Raw genomic sequence first — 13,570 nt, forward strand, 5'->3', positions numbered from 1 at the left:
GACGTTAGCCTCACTAGTTCGCCGTAGGCGTCGTCGCGGCGGTATACAGAATTGGCGAGACCCTGTGTGATCAAGGCGCCGAAAAGGTATCCTAGCGTCTAGGATTTTTGACTGTCTCGGTGTGGATCTTGTGTGGAGAAAGAAAAAAAAAGCCGGCACAGGAGGGTGACAGTGGAGAAAAAACATAATTAGAAATATAAACATGGGGGGGGGGGGGGGGAACAGGTGTCCCTGGAAAAGCGCTCATATGGGGGGGGGGGGGGGAAGACACCTATCCCCCCCCCCCATGTTTATACTAGATAGGTCCTCCTATCGAAACGTTGACCAGCCTTTCTGAGGCACCTTATCCCTGTTTATAATCCTTATTCCTCGTGTACTACATGCACCAGGAAATTTTTAAACATTTGCTGACAATCAAATAAAAGTGGGGGTACACCTGGCAATGATCAATGCTTTGCACACTGTTGCTTCTTGCTACGTGTTTAATTTTCACGATGTAGGCGACAAAATGGTGAAAGAAAGAATAGCTATATCCCCGAGAGATGTTGCATAGCTTAGAAGGCAGCTTGAGAAAGCAACCCCCTCGTTCTCCCTTTCAATTGTAGTGCAAGGTCCAATTGCCATTTGATAAACCCCACACCTATTTGAATAAAGTTTGTAGCTTTTTTTAATTAGGAACTGCTAACAACTGCTCGGTGAAGGCCTTTAATTTCGGCTTCCAACTAGAAAAATAATAATAAGTACAGGCAACTTTGAATCACTTCAAGCAATAGTACTACCACTGTAACTATGCACAAAAAGCAGTTATTCAGTTTTGTAGTTTACATCTACTAAGCTCATAAATTGTACAAACGTATGCATACAATGTCGGTTTTCACGAAGCACTTCATTTTGTTCTTGTAACTTTTGCTGAACTCTAATAATTTACTCATAAAATATAAGTAAATTTCAAAATGGCGTCATGAATTTCAAATTTTATTACTTTACGTGTCGTAATAGGAGCAATCAAGCGGCGTTATATGATTTTTTGTTGAAAAGTAACATCACTGTAAATTTTAGGAACATTGAAATTCCAATTCTGAGCATTGATTAAAATATGTAACTGCCACAACAAATAGCCTTTTAAGTACGCACGTTCTTTTCATTTCTCCTAATTCTAAAAATACAAATAAGCGCAATTGATCACTTATGGAATGCAGATTCCTCATTCGAAAAAAGCTTGGTAGTAATGAAGCCAAAGCAGCTTGACGTTGATATTATGATGTGAAATTTGAGCATATTGTGTAACAAATTACCACCACTGCGTAAAGCGCGTACTTCGTGAAAATAAATTGGGCCATCGTGACGCGGCATACAAACTTTACTAAATGTGGTGGAACTCACTGACACTGTAGAGATAATGCAGCAATTTAAAGCAGCTTCAAGATGTAGTCAAACAGGCGATTTATGATGTTGTAGATTTTTCCAGTCTTGAGCAGCAAATGTATACCTAAATTCGAAAAAAAAACACTCAAATGATAATAATAACAACAAAAATTCTGTCCTAGCTTACCTTCGCATGTGCCAGTAAACCATTGTCTTGCTGAAAGGCAAATCATGTAAATTGTAGTTTACTGAGCTCTTCTGTAGTTAAGTAAATTGTGCATAGTTTTTTAAACATAGTGTTCTGCATAAACATAGTTATACCACTGCTCCAATGTACGACCAGGCACAGCAACATAGGAACACGTATGAAATTACTATTTCCCTGTATGTTGCGGACGATAAAAATGCTAAATTGTATGCTTATTTTTATAAAACACATCTCTCTCCAAAAAGCAGAAACGCTTAGCAGGGGACTTTGTTTTGTTCGGGAAATAATTTTTGCGTGTAATTTTTGTCCAGTGCTCTCTTTCGTACCATGTTTGATATATTGCTCTTAAAGAACACGTTTCTGAAACAGCACGAACTGTTCACCTAAACGTTTGCAAAGCTTTTACTGCCTGTTGTATTCATTGGGTCATTCGATAGGATGAACTTTGCTGGCTCTTTTAAACAGCAGCATGTTAACAGTTTTTTTTTCGTTTACGTGACTCTAATTGTGGGCCACAGTTGCAAGGCATGCAAATGTAATTATTCTTATTATTAGTAGTAGTATTATTAGTAATATTATTAATATTATTATTATTATTATTATTATTAATTAGCAGTGCAAATGAATGCACTTATATATAAAGGACAAAAAAGGAAAGAGAGGGAGAGAGCAGGCTCGAAACAGCCATCGAGAGGAGTACAGCGCGTGCCTAATTTTCGAGAAGGAGAATATAGAAACAGATGTTGAAGATAAAAACAAGTAAATAAAAAGATAACAGGCCACAAATAACAGGCCACCAGAGCAACACCAAAGAACAGAGTGCGCCAGTAGGACCAATGCAGATATGCGGGAGCAGAAGAAAAGACGCGGGTCGCACTCACTTTAAAAGAATGTAAAAAATGCATTAAAAGAGGTCTCGTTTTCCGGGGAAAAATTCTATAGAAATGGGAAGAGAAATCAGTTTATTGTAGGAAAGTTAGCGGGGCGCCGCAAGCCTGGTAACGCCGAGAAGCACAACCACTCGGATAGAAGCAACAATCAGGAGTCGTACACCGAAAAAACAAGATGTCTAAAGTCCCTTAGTAGCGGCATGCGCTGGGCAAGCGAAACAGGACACTCTAATATAAAGTGCTCAAGCTTCTCGTGCTTATAGTAATTAGCAACAATTTTTCTAAAATCATTATGCTGCATTACTGAATAGTTAGTGTACCCCTTTATTATTTCAAACTTTCGCTCATTTTTTCACGTAAGCTTCATTTGTCTGCTTGCATGCTTACATGAGGAATGCTTGAAAAACACCTTGCCATAAAACTATATTCTAGCATGATAGTGATAGTGACGTACAGCTCCACAGATAGCGTGGTATCGTTGGCCTTGCATTTTAGGCGCATGCGGAACTACTTCTCTTTTTATTCCGTGATTATCTCCGCTTTTGAGAGTAAGCTATAGTTCGGGCCCGACTCCGATGTTGCCTGTTGAAATACGTTTAAAATGCACACATGCTTTTTTGAGATAACCCGGTCCTGCGACAATTTGAATTAAATTTATAGTTATGAGAGCGAACGTTAAATGTTAAGGACTGCTGGGAAATAAATTTTCATTTAGAAAAGTTTCCGACAATCGTTAAGTTTAAAAAAAAGCACTAAGGCAAAAAATTTTTAACCCTGCACCAAGATAGATATTAAAGTTCTGTAAACTGGATACATTAGAACATCTAAAGCTAACAAATTTGACATGATAGTTTGTATCGTAAGTAATTTCGTTACATTGTTTACAAGGGTTACGCTGTAGTCCTGCTCGCATATTATTGCTCTATTTAGCAGCCACGTATAACACGTCAATTTAGTCGACTTTACTTGTAGTCTTGCTTTTTTTACCGAATTGTGATATCATTTTGCATTGCCGAGTTAGAGCTGCAAACGTGATACTTTCGTTCTATGAAAATATGCGATTTTCAATAATTTTTATACAACAAATCACCGGCCTAAATATAGCTTCCGCTCGCTGCAGTCACTAGAATATAACTATTTCTTTAAACGCACCAAATCTCATCAAAGGTGGTGACGTGATTGCCTAGAAAAACGATTTTTGCTTGTAACGCGTTCATATTGTCGTGTACAGCCTGTTGAAGTACACGCTGAGTCTCCAGGCCTTACAACTTTACTGAGCGTAAACGTCGACGCGCGGTGTGAAGATGAACCTCGTTCTCCTCTTCTTCAGTCTCCCGGTCTTTCGCAACGATGTGGCATTACCCAATCCTCAAAAGAAAAATGTAAATAAAAGAAGGAAAACATATAGGCTTTATGTCAGATGGTCGAAAGGGCCTAGGACGAACACAAAGGGTATAGTCACAATCACTGTGGTGTGTGGTACATTCATGTCACTGAGCGACCAGCAAGAACAAAAACTAACCTAAGTTGCTGAAAACATCTTCTATTAGGGGATATAGTGTGGTCTTAACTGCAAAACCTGCACGACTTCAGGTGGGGTTTGTCGATGTCGGCAAGGGTGGCTTCCTCCAGGAAGGACTGCATAATTCACTTGAACAACTCGCTGCAACACTCTTTAAGGTCCGAAGTAGCGGCTCAAATGTTTCTCGGTAGGCGGACGGGGGTCCAGACCAAATCTTGGCCACCAGGTTCAAACTCGACTTCTCGATGGCGGAGAACGTATCGGCGCGCATCGATGCTATGTTGTTTCTATATGTTTACTCGGGTGAGCTGACATGCTTCTTCCGCGCGTTGCATAAAAAGTTCGGCATCTTGGGCGAGAACAAGATAATCAATTTTTTCGCACGGTAGCATTCCTTCCAGCATAGTCTATACTTCACGTGCATCAACGAGGTAAAACGGCGCGAAGGATCTTCTTTCTCGGGTAGCAGTGTTATACGTAAACGTTATGTGAGGGAGTCCCGTATCTTTTCCCAGGTATTGTGCTGTACGTATATACCTACATAAACAGCATGTTAGCCATCGCTTTGTGCAGTCGTGCGGTCAAGCTGTTTATCTGCGGATGATAGGCAGTTGTCCTTCGATGGGTCGTGTAGCTGAGTTTAAATACGTCTTCAATGAGCTCTGCTGTTAAAGGCATTGCCTCACTCTGTGATGACGTACGATCGAGTGCAAAGCCGTAGTACGATGCTCTGTACGAAAAATTGGGAGCTGTGCCTCGAGGCAGCGCCTTTGTCTCAGCATACTGCGTTAAACAGTCTCTGAAGACGATTCCCACATTACAGTGGGAACGGGCCCGGAAGATCAATGCCAACCTGTTCGAAAGGTTTCCCAGCTGGATCAATCAGATTGATCAATCCCGCAGGCTTCACAGCTGGTGACTTCTGGCGCTAGCACTCACGGCAGGCTTGGACACGCGGCACGTTTCGGTCAGTAGTACGATTTGCGCACTCTAGCAAGTGTTCGTGTTAAGCCCAAATTTTCAGACGGAGGGTCGTCATGACAGGCGAACAAAACTTCGTCACTGTGCTCTGCTAGAAGGAACAAAGGGTAGGTCTTGTTGGTTGGCAGCGAAGTACTTGTACAAAACGCCATGCCGTAAAGAAAAAGATGACAATCCTCGATAGATATGCCACAGCATCGATGGATTTCTTCCTTCTGGTGTTAAAATCTAAGTCGGAGTGCGTCGTCTGCGCGTAGCCGTGTAGGAAAATTAGTCACGCTTACAACCCCAAGGAAGGTTGAAGGCTTAATGACGCCGTGATCTCGCTATTGCTTGAATGACGCAATCATCTAGCATTTTCTTGACTTGGGTTTGAATTGCCCCACGTTCTTTGGGCAAGACAGGATAGGGTTAATGCTTGAGGGGCCGTGCATCGTCGTACGTAGTTATGAAGAATGCTTAAAGAAAAATGTTTTTTAAACCTCTTTGGTGGATATTTGGTGCTACGTGATTGACAATTTTCGCATTCTGTAGACCAAGCGAAGCATGTGTGGAACTGTTTCATGAGTCCCTGTAGCGCCCTATTTTGGTCTGCCTGCTCGGTGCTTACATCAGTGCCTCTGAGCAAACCGTCGTCCTTGCCCAGTTCAGAAGCAAAACAATCGACGATGTTCGTTGATGGTTCGGCGTAGGCGACGGCGACGGCAGTGTCACGAAAAATGTGTCGATGCTCAAAGGTAAAGATGACTAGGAGTACCACTCTCTGGCCGTCACTAATTTCAGCAAGGCTTCGCTCTACAGAAATGCCTTTGTTCAGCAACAAAGTAATTTTGCACCCTAATATGGCTTCACTGTCTCATAGCTCGTCGGGCTTGATCGGAACCATCACTCTTACACGGCGGTATCGTGATCCTATGGTCCGAAACGCGAAGGGCGGATCTGAGTCCGATGGCGTCGGTTTGCTCTTGTTGCCCTCTTTGCCAAAAATCTGATGCAGAGCTCGCGGAAGTCAATGATGGCGTCATATTCCCGTAAAATTCTATCCCAAGATTTATATCGCGGGTGCACTCGCTTAGAACCAGGCAAGTGGTGAGAAAAGTAGCCTCGCGAATTTCTACTCTAGCGGCGCATAAGCGAAGCGGTGTGACGGCGTGGCCACCTGCCGTACGTACTGATGCCCCTGTCCAGGGCGACGTAACTTTTTTTGAGAACGCTCAGCCAGTTTACGACTGAGAATCTAGTAATCTGCGGCGGTATATATACTCTAAACACAAGGAGAGTTCCGAGAACTCTCTCGCAGGGAGTATTAGCTTGTGCCATATTTCACTCCCTTTTCCGGAGTAAAATGCCTCCATCTTGGAGAGAGTACAGCAACTCCCCCGGAGAGAGAGAGAGAGATAGAGAATAAACTTTATGTAAAAGAGCACGCTAGTGTAGTAGCCCCTTCGCTCTGCACTGGGTGGCCCCCTCAGTCCAGGAGTCCAGCGGACTTAGCTGCCCTTCTCTCTCGGTTGACCAGGTTGAGCTGGTCCGTCTAGTCGGAACTGGACAGCGCTGCCTCCCATTGTCGTGTGGTGGGGTGTGTTATAGGTGTGCGCTGTGGTGTGCTTGCGCAAGCCCATACAATCTGGTAAAGCGTTGCGCATTGATCGTAGTGTGGGAATTTATAGGAATACAGCGCAGCGTGTATGGCGTGGTAAAGACTCAAATATGAATATCTGTTTGTTTGCAGTTTTCGCCATATTACGGCTTCCTCTCGCGTCAGAGCATTGTAAGGCGGTGGTACAGTTCTTCGTGCAAGGCAATAGTATTGTAGGATGCGAGTGTAGGCTAATTGTATGAGGCAGAACTCTTCCAGAGTACGAATACTCCATCCCACAAGAGTATTAGTACTGCCCCCAAACCGAGTGCGTCTACTCCCCCAGAGTGCTTGCACTCCACCCCACATGAGTATTATTACTCCCCCAAACCGAGTGCTTCTACTCCCCCAAACAGAGTGCTCGTATTCCTTCCAGTTGTGTGAGAGCACTCGCTATGTAGTGCCATGGTCACATTAGAGGTGATTCACAACACATCCATGTCGGGGATATTTGAATCCTTCATAAGCAGCTCGTGCACTTATGCTTGGTGAATTGGATTTGACGTTTAGTCGCTGAGTCATTCGAATGAAACAACTTTTTCTTAAAAGGTCCACATTTTGTTGATCAAACAGTCACAAGACAAAGTCAGTAAAGTTTTGAAAATTATGCTGATACACACTTAAAATTTGATTACAAAGATTTTCATGAACTTTACAACACATATTGCAATAATGCATAAACATTTTCTTTAACATTTCATCGCTAATGCAGGGAGAAGTATTCTTTATTTTCAATTTCCAACATTTAAAAAAATGAAAGTATACAATGAAAAATAAACCAAAGAAACATGCGCAAACTGGCAAAGTGTTGGCAGTACGATTGAAGAGAAAGATGCACCACATTACTGGCGTGCTTAGATGCACCAGATTGTTGTGCATTTCAAGCACAAAACACGTATTTATATGCCGTAAGTTAGCAGATAAGCTGCTAAGCATGAGGCTGGCAAAGTAATTTGTGCAAGAAACACTTTTTCACCCATATCATAAGACAGCAGCTTGTTTGATAACGTCCTATGTAGCGAATGGATGCTCGTGACAGAGAGTACACTATATTTATAAATGTGTTGTATATTATCATGTAAAGCCGCACGTCCATTTTGGATATATTTCACATAGTTTCACATGGACTGCACCCCCTTTTTTTCTAAACACGCATCTTGCCGTGGTTGTCCAGCACTATCGCCGCTCGGTGTCAACGTGGTACAGTGGCGTATCATAGCGCCTATTCGATTGAATCAAGCTGGTGGTATGTTGGCAGAAAGCTCGACTTCACCGTTGGCGTCCTCCTGAAAGTAATTTCCTTGTGCTGTAGGGATCGTGCCATTGCGCTTTCTCACGCACTGTATTTCGTAGACAGCTATTGCCACAGCGCACTGACGCATTTCACAGATGTTGTGGTATTCTTGTTGTCTATTGCATAATTTTTTTCTCATAAGAATCACGTGATTGTTCATTTCGTACAGATACATATTCTAACTATCTGACCTGCGAAGTGGGGTTTGTTGCTTGTAAAACAGTAATATGTTCCGTTTCATTACTTTCACGCGTATGCCATAATTGGAACTACCTTCCGTGAACTTTTGCCACAATTTAAGGTGTTTTAAGCCATTGGTATGTAATAGACTGTTGAAGTAGCATTAATTTCACATTCTATTGCTCTTTTGAATGTTATATAAACTTCAAGCTTTCTTGTATACTTAAATGTCTGATACTTATTTTCATAACAGCGCAACCATACGACCATTCCATAACGCTACCATACGACCATTTGAAGACCATTGTTCTGAATCGCAAAACGGTTTTGGAACGCAGCCGCTTGCAGCAACTTCTCAACACGGAGGAGCTGGGAGACCGCCGACCATCTCTGCTGTACGCTGGCTGCAGCGCTCAGAGCTGCTTTTCGCTGTTTACCGACCACAGAAAGTCATCTTCGATTCCATTTAATGCATTAGAAATGCCACACTTAAAGAAAACTAGAAAATGGCGACCGCAAGCCAAGGCATAAAATAACGTCCCATCGATGGCAATGTGGCTAGCTACAATGCATCGAGCTTTTTTTTTTTTTTTTGGTGAGCATCAGTTCTGTTTTGTTTTTGTTCTTTTGTTGGAGTAGAATTGGTTACGACTGTAATGCGCATGGGAGTTTCAACGCACTTCTTATTCAAAAAAGTTGCGCAAATACGGTATTCTATATGGCACTGAAGTTCTTCTATCACTCACACCTTGTCTTACAGTCATGACAAAGTTATTTCTCGGTATTTTGAGAATGACAGCCCACAAACTAATTCCATGAAACAAAACAAGGACAGCGCATGCCTTTGATGATAAATCTTCTGAGACTGAAATAATAAAAGTGCGATAAGAAAACCAGAAGATCGGCTAATGCATGAGGCCGCGTTTCTACCAGCAAGCTCGCCTTCGTGCAGAGGGTTTGCCGCCAGCGATTCCTGGTAAACATTACGGTTACATAAGCTGCAGCTGCCGGGAAGCGTGAGAAGCAGTCAGGGATCTTTCAATGTTATCGCGTTCCACTTCTAAAAGCGAAGCTTAAGCTCCCTAAAAATTTATTTTTAGCTCAAGCTCGGCAGTCCCTACATCAGAACTTTGCAGACCAATGGAAGGACGATGCGAAGGCATCGCCTAACCTCCGAGGTTATCCGATTTGTCATCCTTAGAATATTTTGTTTTCTTCACGGGGTTATTTTTATAAAATTCGAAGTGCACCGAAGCACTTCTTATGAGCTGTGAACGTGACAGCATTAATGTCCAAATGAACGCCGCTGAGGTGTCCTTGCTGCGAGTAATGTACCGTAGCGGTACGTGCTGACCGAGCGAGAAACACCAGCAGCCTCCGGTGCCAACGCCGCATGCCACCAACGTCCTGGGCGACGAGAGACCTAGGAAGCAGCAGCGACCACCAAGCTCGGCAGGCGCGCGCATCAATTAAGCAAAGTGGCGGTGAGAGAGAGAGAGAGAGAGATACAGACCACGCGCCGGCTTCCTGAGAGCGAGATGGCATTGCGTCGCGGTGATACCCTCTCCGCTCGCGCAATCCCTTGCGCGCTACAGCAACAGCAGGAGGTCTTTTTCGCCCGCTTTGCTCCGTGGAGACGCACTCGTGACGTGGCGTCGCAGCCAATGGTAATTTAGGTGCCGTTTCGCCGTTCCAGACGACAGACGCCGGCTTTTTCGCTCAATTGAGAATTTTATGCTTTCCCATCAAAATGTTTTTTTATTCGGAACCTGCTAGCATCGAAGATCTAAAGCAGCGTGTGAATACATCTCTTCAGACATTATTGGGCACTATGTCGATGCTATGAAAAATCGGTTCCTGTTTTGCATTGCAATCAATGAAAAAAATGTGTCCGTGAAATGGAGAATTGATGCATAGAAGACACCGAAGCTGTATAAGCGAATCATCACACCGTTCAAGAGCAGTAGGGGTTTGTGTGCTGGCTCATGGCGTTGGTAGAACACACTCCTGCATTCGAGGCGTTTAATTGCTGGCTGTTTCAGTGGTCTCAAGAGAGCGCATAACCACTGTGCAACCATAGATGCTTCATCGACGCCGGTCGCAGTCAGGCATGGTTAGAATATATAAAAGGTGCATTTGTGCAAGACGGAACTGCGCACGCTTCACATGATGGAATTCGACCAGCGCTCGCTGGCGCTCCGACTGCATCATATTTTAAACGAGCCTGAGCGGTTTAGACTCTAGCACTTCTAATGAATTCACCTGCATTGAGAGGAGCGGAACTAAAGAAATACAGTCAAAGGGGGAGAGAACGGTAGACAACAACATAGGTGAGCTAATGGAGTGTTCAGGTTCGTATACGAGCAGTTAGGACAAAGGCACCGGCAGTGCCCTGTGCGGTTTTGAATATCATGGATGGGAGCATAACGGAGTAGTAGGCAGCCGCTGCGCCACCCATTTTCTTTTTAAGTAAAACTGAAAAGTAGAATTGTGAGGAACACTCACCGTAAAGGACCGCTAAGAGGAGAAACCAACGGTTCAGAGCCATTAAGTTAGGGTTGCTTAGTTGCCACTTCACAAAGCAGAATGCGATAGGAGATTCAGAAGGGTCAAAATATATACTGTTGACACAAACAGTAAAACAATAACACAATAATTAAATATCTGCTTGCGACTGCGTCGCTCGTTTGTTTTTAACATTCCACATCTGAAATATCACGACGACATTCTTTCAGTCATGACACGCGCATTTACTCATGGCTAATTCGGCCGTGCCTTGTCTCTAGATATATAGACATAGTTGAGGAATGCAAATACTTTCTTGATTGTAATCTTAATGACTTCGTTCTAAAAGAAGACAAAAGGAGTAGAATTTTGCCTCAGCCTACAAGGTAGAATAAAATATCGTCAATTCGCTAGTACATCAAGATAAGAGAAATAATAAGAAAACACATGACACATAATTTTAGTTCTACGTTTAAAGCTCAGTATTTTACTACTACTTAAGCGCAGTATTTTTCTCGACGTCAGCAGACTGAATTTGCGAAAGTTCAAGCGAAAGATTTGTCATGAATGCTGCGATGAAAATGAGTTTGCTTGGTTTCTTCCCTATCCTCAAATAACGTGTGCGTGCAGCGTCAGCAACCACGTAAGTGTAGGCAGATAGATCTCAGATACGCGAGCGGATGAGTCTTCATTTTGAAAAAGTTACAGCTGCTCGCCGGGCCAGTCATGCCACTCAGAATATGGCCATGTACTTGTAGAACACTTGTAGGACTTTCCAACCTAATTTTCCGACACATATTATCGTGACTTAAGTTTCTTCGAAACCAGAACAATATATTTTTGGCACGTTGTTGCAAGTACGCCTAGAAAACATATTATTGGAGTTGATTGTATTGTCGTGCATATATAGAAATTTTGTGCACGAGGCTGCACACGAGAAATAACTCTTTAGTTTCGTAGGTTGCCTACTCGATCTTTATTGCAATAGCGAAGTGGTGCCACAAAGGAACAATTGTTCAGATATTTGGTTGACGTCGTTTCATCGGTCTCAAATTCAACATTGCAAGCGAGCGACGCTACCAGCACGCTTTCCAAGCTAAATTCCATGAATCGTGAGAAAGTGTTCTCCCTACCTGGCAGAGCATTCCACATTCGATGAATGTTTACAGTGAACCAGCTACCACCAGCATCAAGGCCAGCTCTGTCTTGGAGACTCTTTGGTGTGATGTGGTGGAGACACCCGATAGGAGTGGGCGAGATGGAAAATGAGAGCGAAGAGGTTAGGAATGGCGGCATAATGCGTGTTTCAAATATTTGTTATGTGCTGGATTATTACACAATACAGTATCAATCACGTGTCGGTCCCGCTTTCCGTTCGCTGGGGTACCTGTAGCCAAATGCTGGAGTGCGCACAAGCTACGCACTTGATTCCGCACGGCTCTATCACATGAGAAAAATACTATCACCTATTAAGTAGTGACGCAAATGGCTACTGATATATGTCAACAAGACAATCGTGCTGAAAGATGACCTGCGTGGTCATTGATATTGTCGCAGCGTCAAAAACAGAGGTCGCACTGCCCTGATCGAGAGGAATAACAGCAAGTGGCATTTCTATAGCGCGCGCTACTACGACTTCCTCTTCACCGCGCCTTGATAGAAACGCTCATGCCTGCTTGCATAGTCCTCTTCGGAGTTCAGGCACGGCATTTGCGTCCCTCCGAAGGAAGAATCGTCCCGATGCGCAACCTAAGCATATGAGCGCGTTGTGCAAGGGGCACAGAGTAACACAAAAAACAACAACAAAAAAACAACAGAAACGAACAAACGAAACTTAGTTCGACAGATACGGCTTTATCCGCACCACATACACCACTTCGGATAAGTGCTTGCGGCGACTGGAGCTACTGTCACTGTCAGGAACGACCTCGTAGGTCACGTCGCTCAGCGTCGGATCACACTCTACTGCCCAAAGTACCGTCTTAGCAGTTTTTCGGAAAGTCCACGACGGCGTATGGGTATCCAAATCCATACTTTATCGCCGGGAGTGTAAAGAACGGACCTGTGTCGAAGATCGTACCGTTCTGCATCTTGGTCTTGCTGATAGCAGATATGTACGCGGGCAAGCTGTCTGCCTTCTTCGCCGCGCTGAGTAAATTCGACAACGTCGGTAGGTATGTCGTCACACTCGTGCGCTAGCATGGCATCGAACGTCGTCGTGCCTTCGCGACCATGGATGAAGCTGAAGGGTGTCATTCGAGTAGTTTCTTGTCGAGCGGTATTGTATATGCGAAAGTTACGTGTGGCAAAATCAGATCCCAGTTCTTGTGTTTCACGTCGACGTACATGCATAGCATGTCTGTGAGTGTCTTATTAAGCCGCTCGGTTAGTCCGTTGGTCTGGGGATGATATGCGGTTGTTTTTCGGTTGCTTGTCCCACTTAATGTGAGAACAGAGTTAAGAAGTTCTGCAGTGAAGGCACTTCCCCGTCTGTGATCACCACTTTTGGGGCGCCGTGCCGAAGGACGACGTTTTCGATGGCAAAAATGAGCCCCTTCGGCTGCTGTGCCCCGCTGCGTAGTGCGTAAGGTAATCGGTTGCGACAATGATCCATGTGTTGCCGGCTGTAGAAGTTGGAACTGGCCCAGGAAATCCATTCCAACTTGGGTGAAAGGCTGTCCTGGTACCTCCACTGGATGTAAGAGACCTGCAGGCTTGCCGGGAGAAGCTTTGCGTCTTTGGCAGTCGGCACATGTTTGTACATAATGTTTCACTGCAGCAGGTAGCTTTGACCAATAGTACTTGCGTCGGAGTCGGGACAGTGTTCTTATGTAGCCTAGATGACCTGAGGTGGCTTCATTGTGGCATGCTGCTAGTATTTCTTTTCGAAGTCATGCCGGTACGGCAAGCAGGTACGTGCTGCCGCTGGCACAAAAGTCCTTATAGAGAACATCATTCCGCAGACAACACGACGGCAGTCCCCTGG

At 44.1% G+C, this 13,570-nt stretch overlaps 1 long non-coding RNA gene across 1 annotated transcript; it reads right to left on the reverse strand.

The window, feature by feature from the left end:
* Positions 1–312: 312 nt before the first annotated feature.
* Positions 313–12,010, reverse strand: LOC125943840 (uncharacterized). Its single transcript, XR_007465934.1, has 3 exons — positions 11,718–12,010; positions 1,553–1,582; positions 313–1,489 (listed from the first exon to the last, which is right to left on the reverse strand). It is a non-coding gene; the product is annotated as an uncharacterized LOC125943840 (long non-coding RNA).
* Positions 12,011–13,570: the final 1,560 nt, after the last annotated feature.

Source organism: Dermacentor silvarum, chromosome 3, assembly GCF_013339745.2.
Source record: "Dermacentor silvarum isolate Dsil-2018 chromosome 3, BIME_Dsil_1.4, whole genome shotgun sequence".
In the NCBI taxonomy this organism is placed as follows: domain Eukaryota; kingdom Metazoa; phylum Arthropoda; class Arachnida; order Ixodida; family Ixodidae; genus Dermacentor; species Dermacentor silvarum.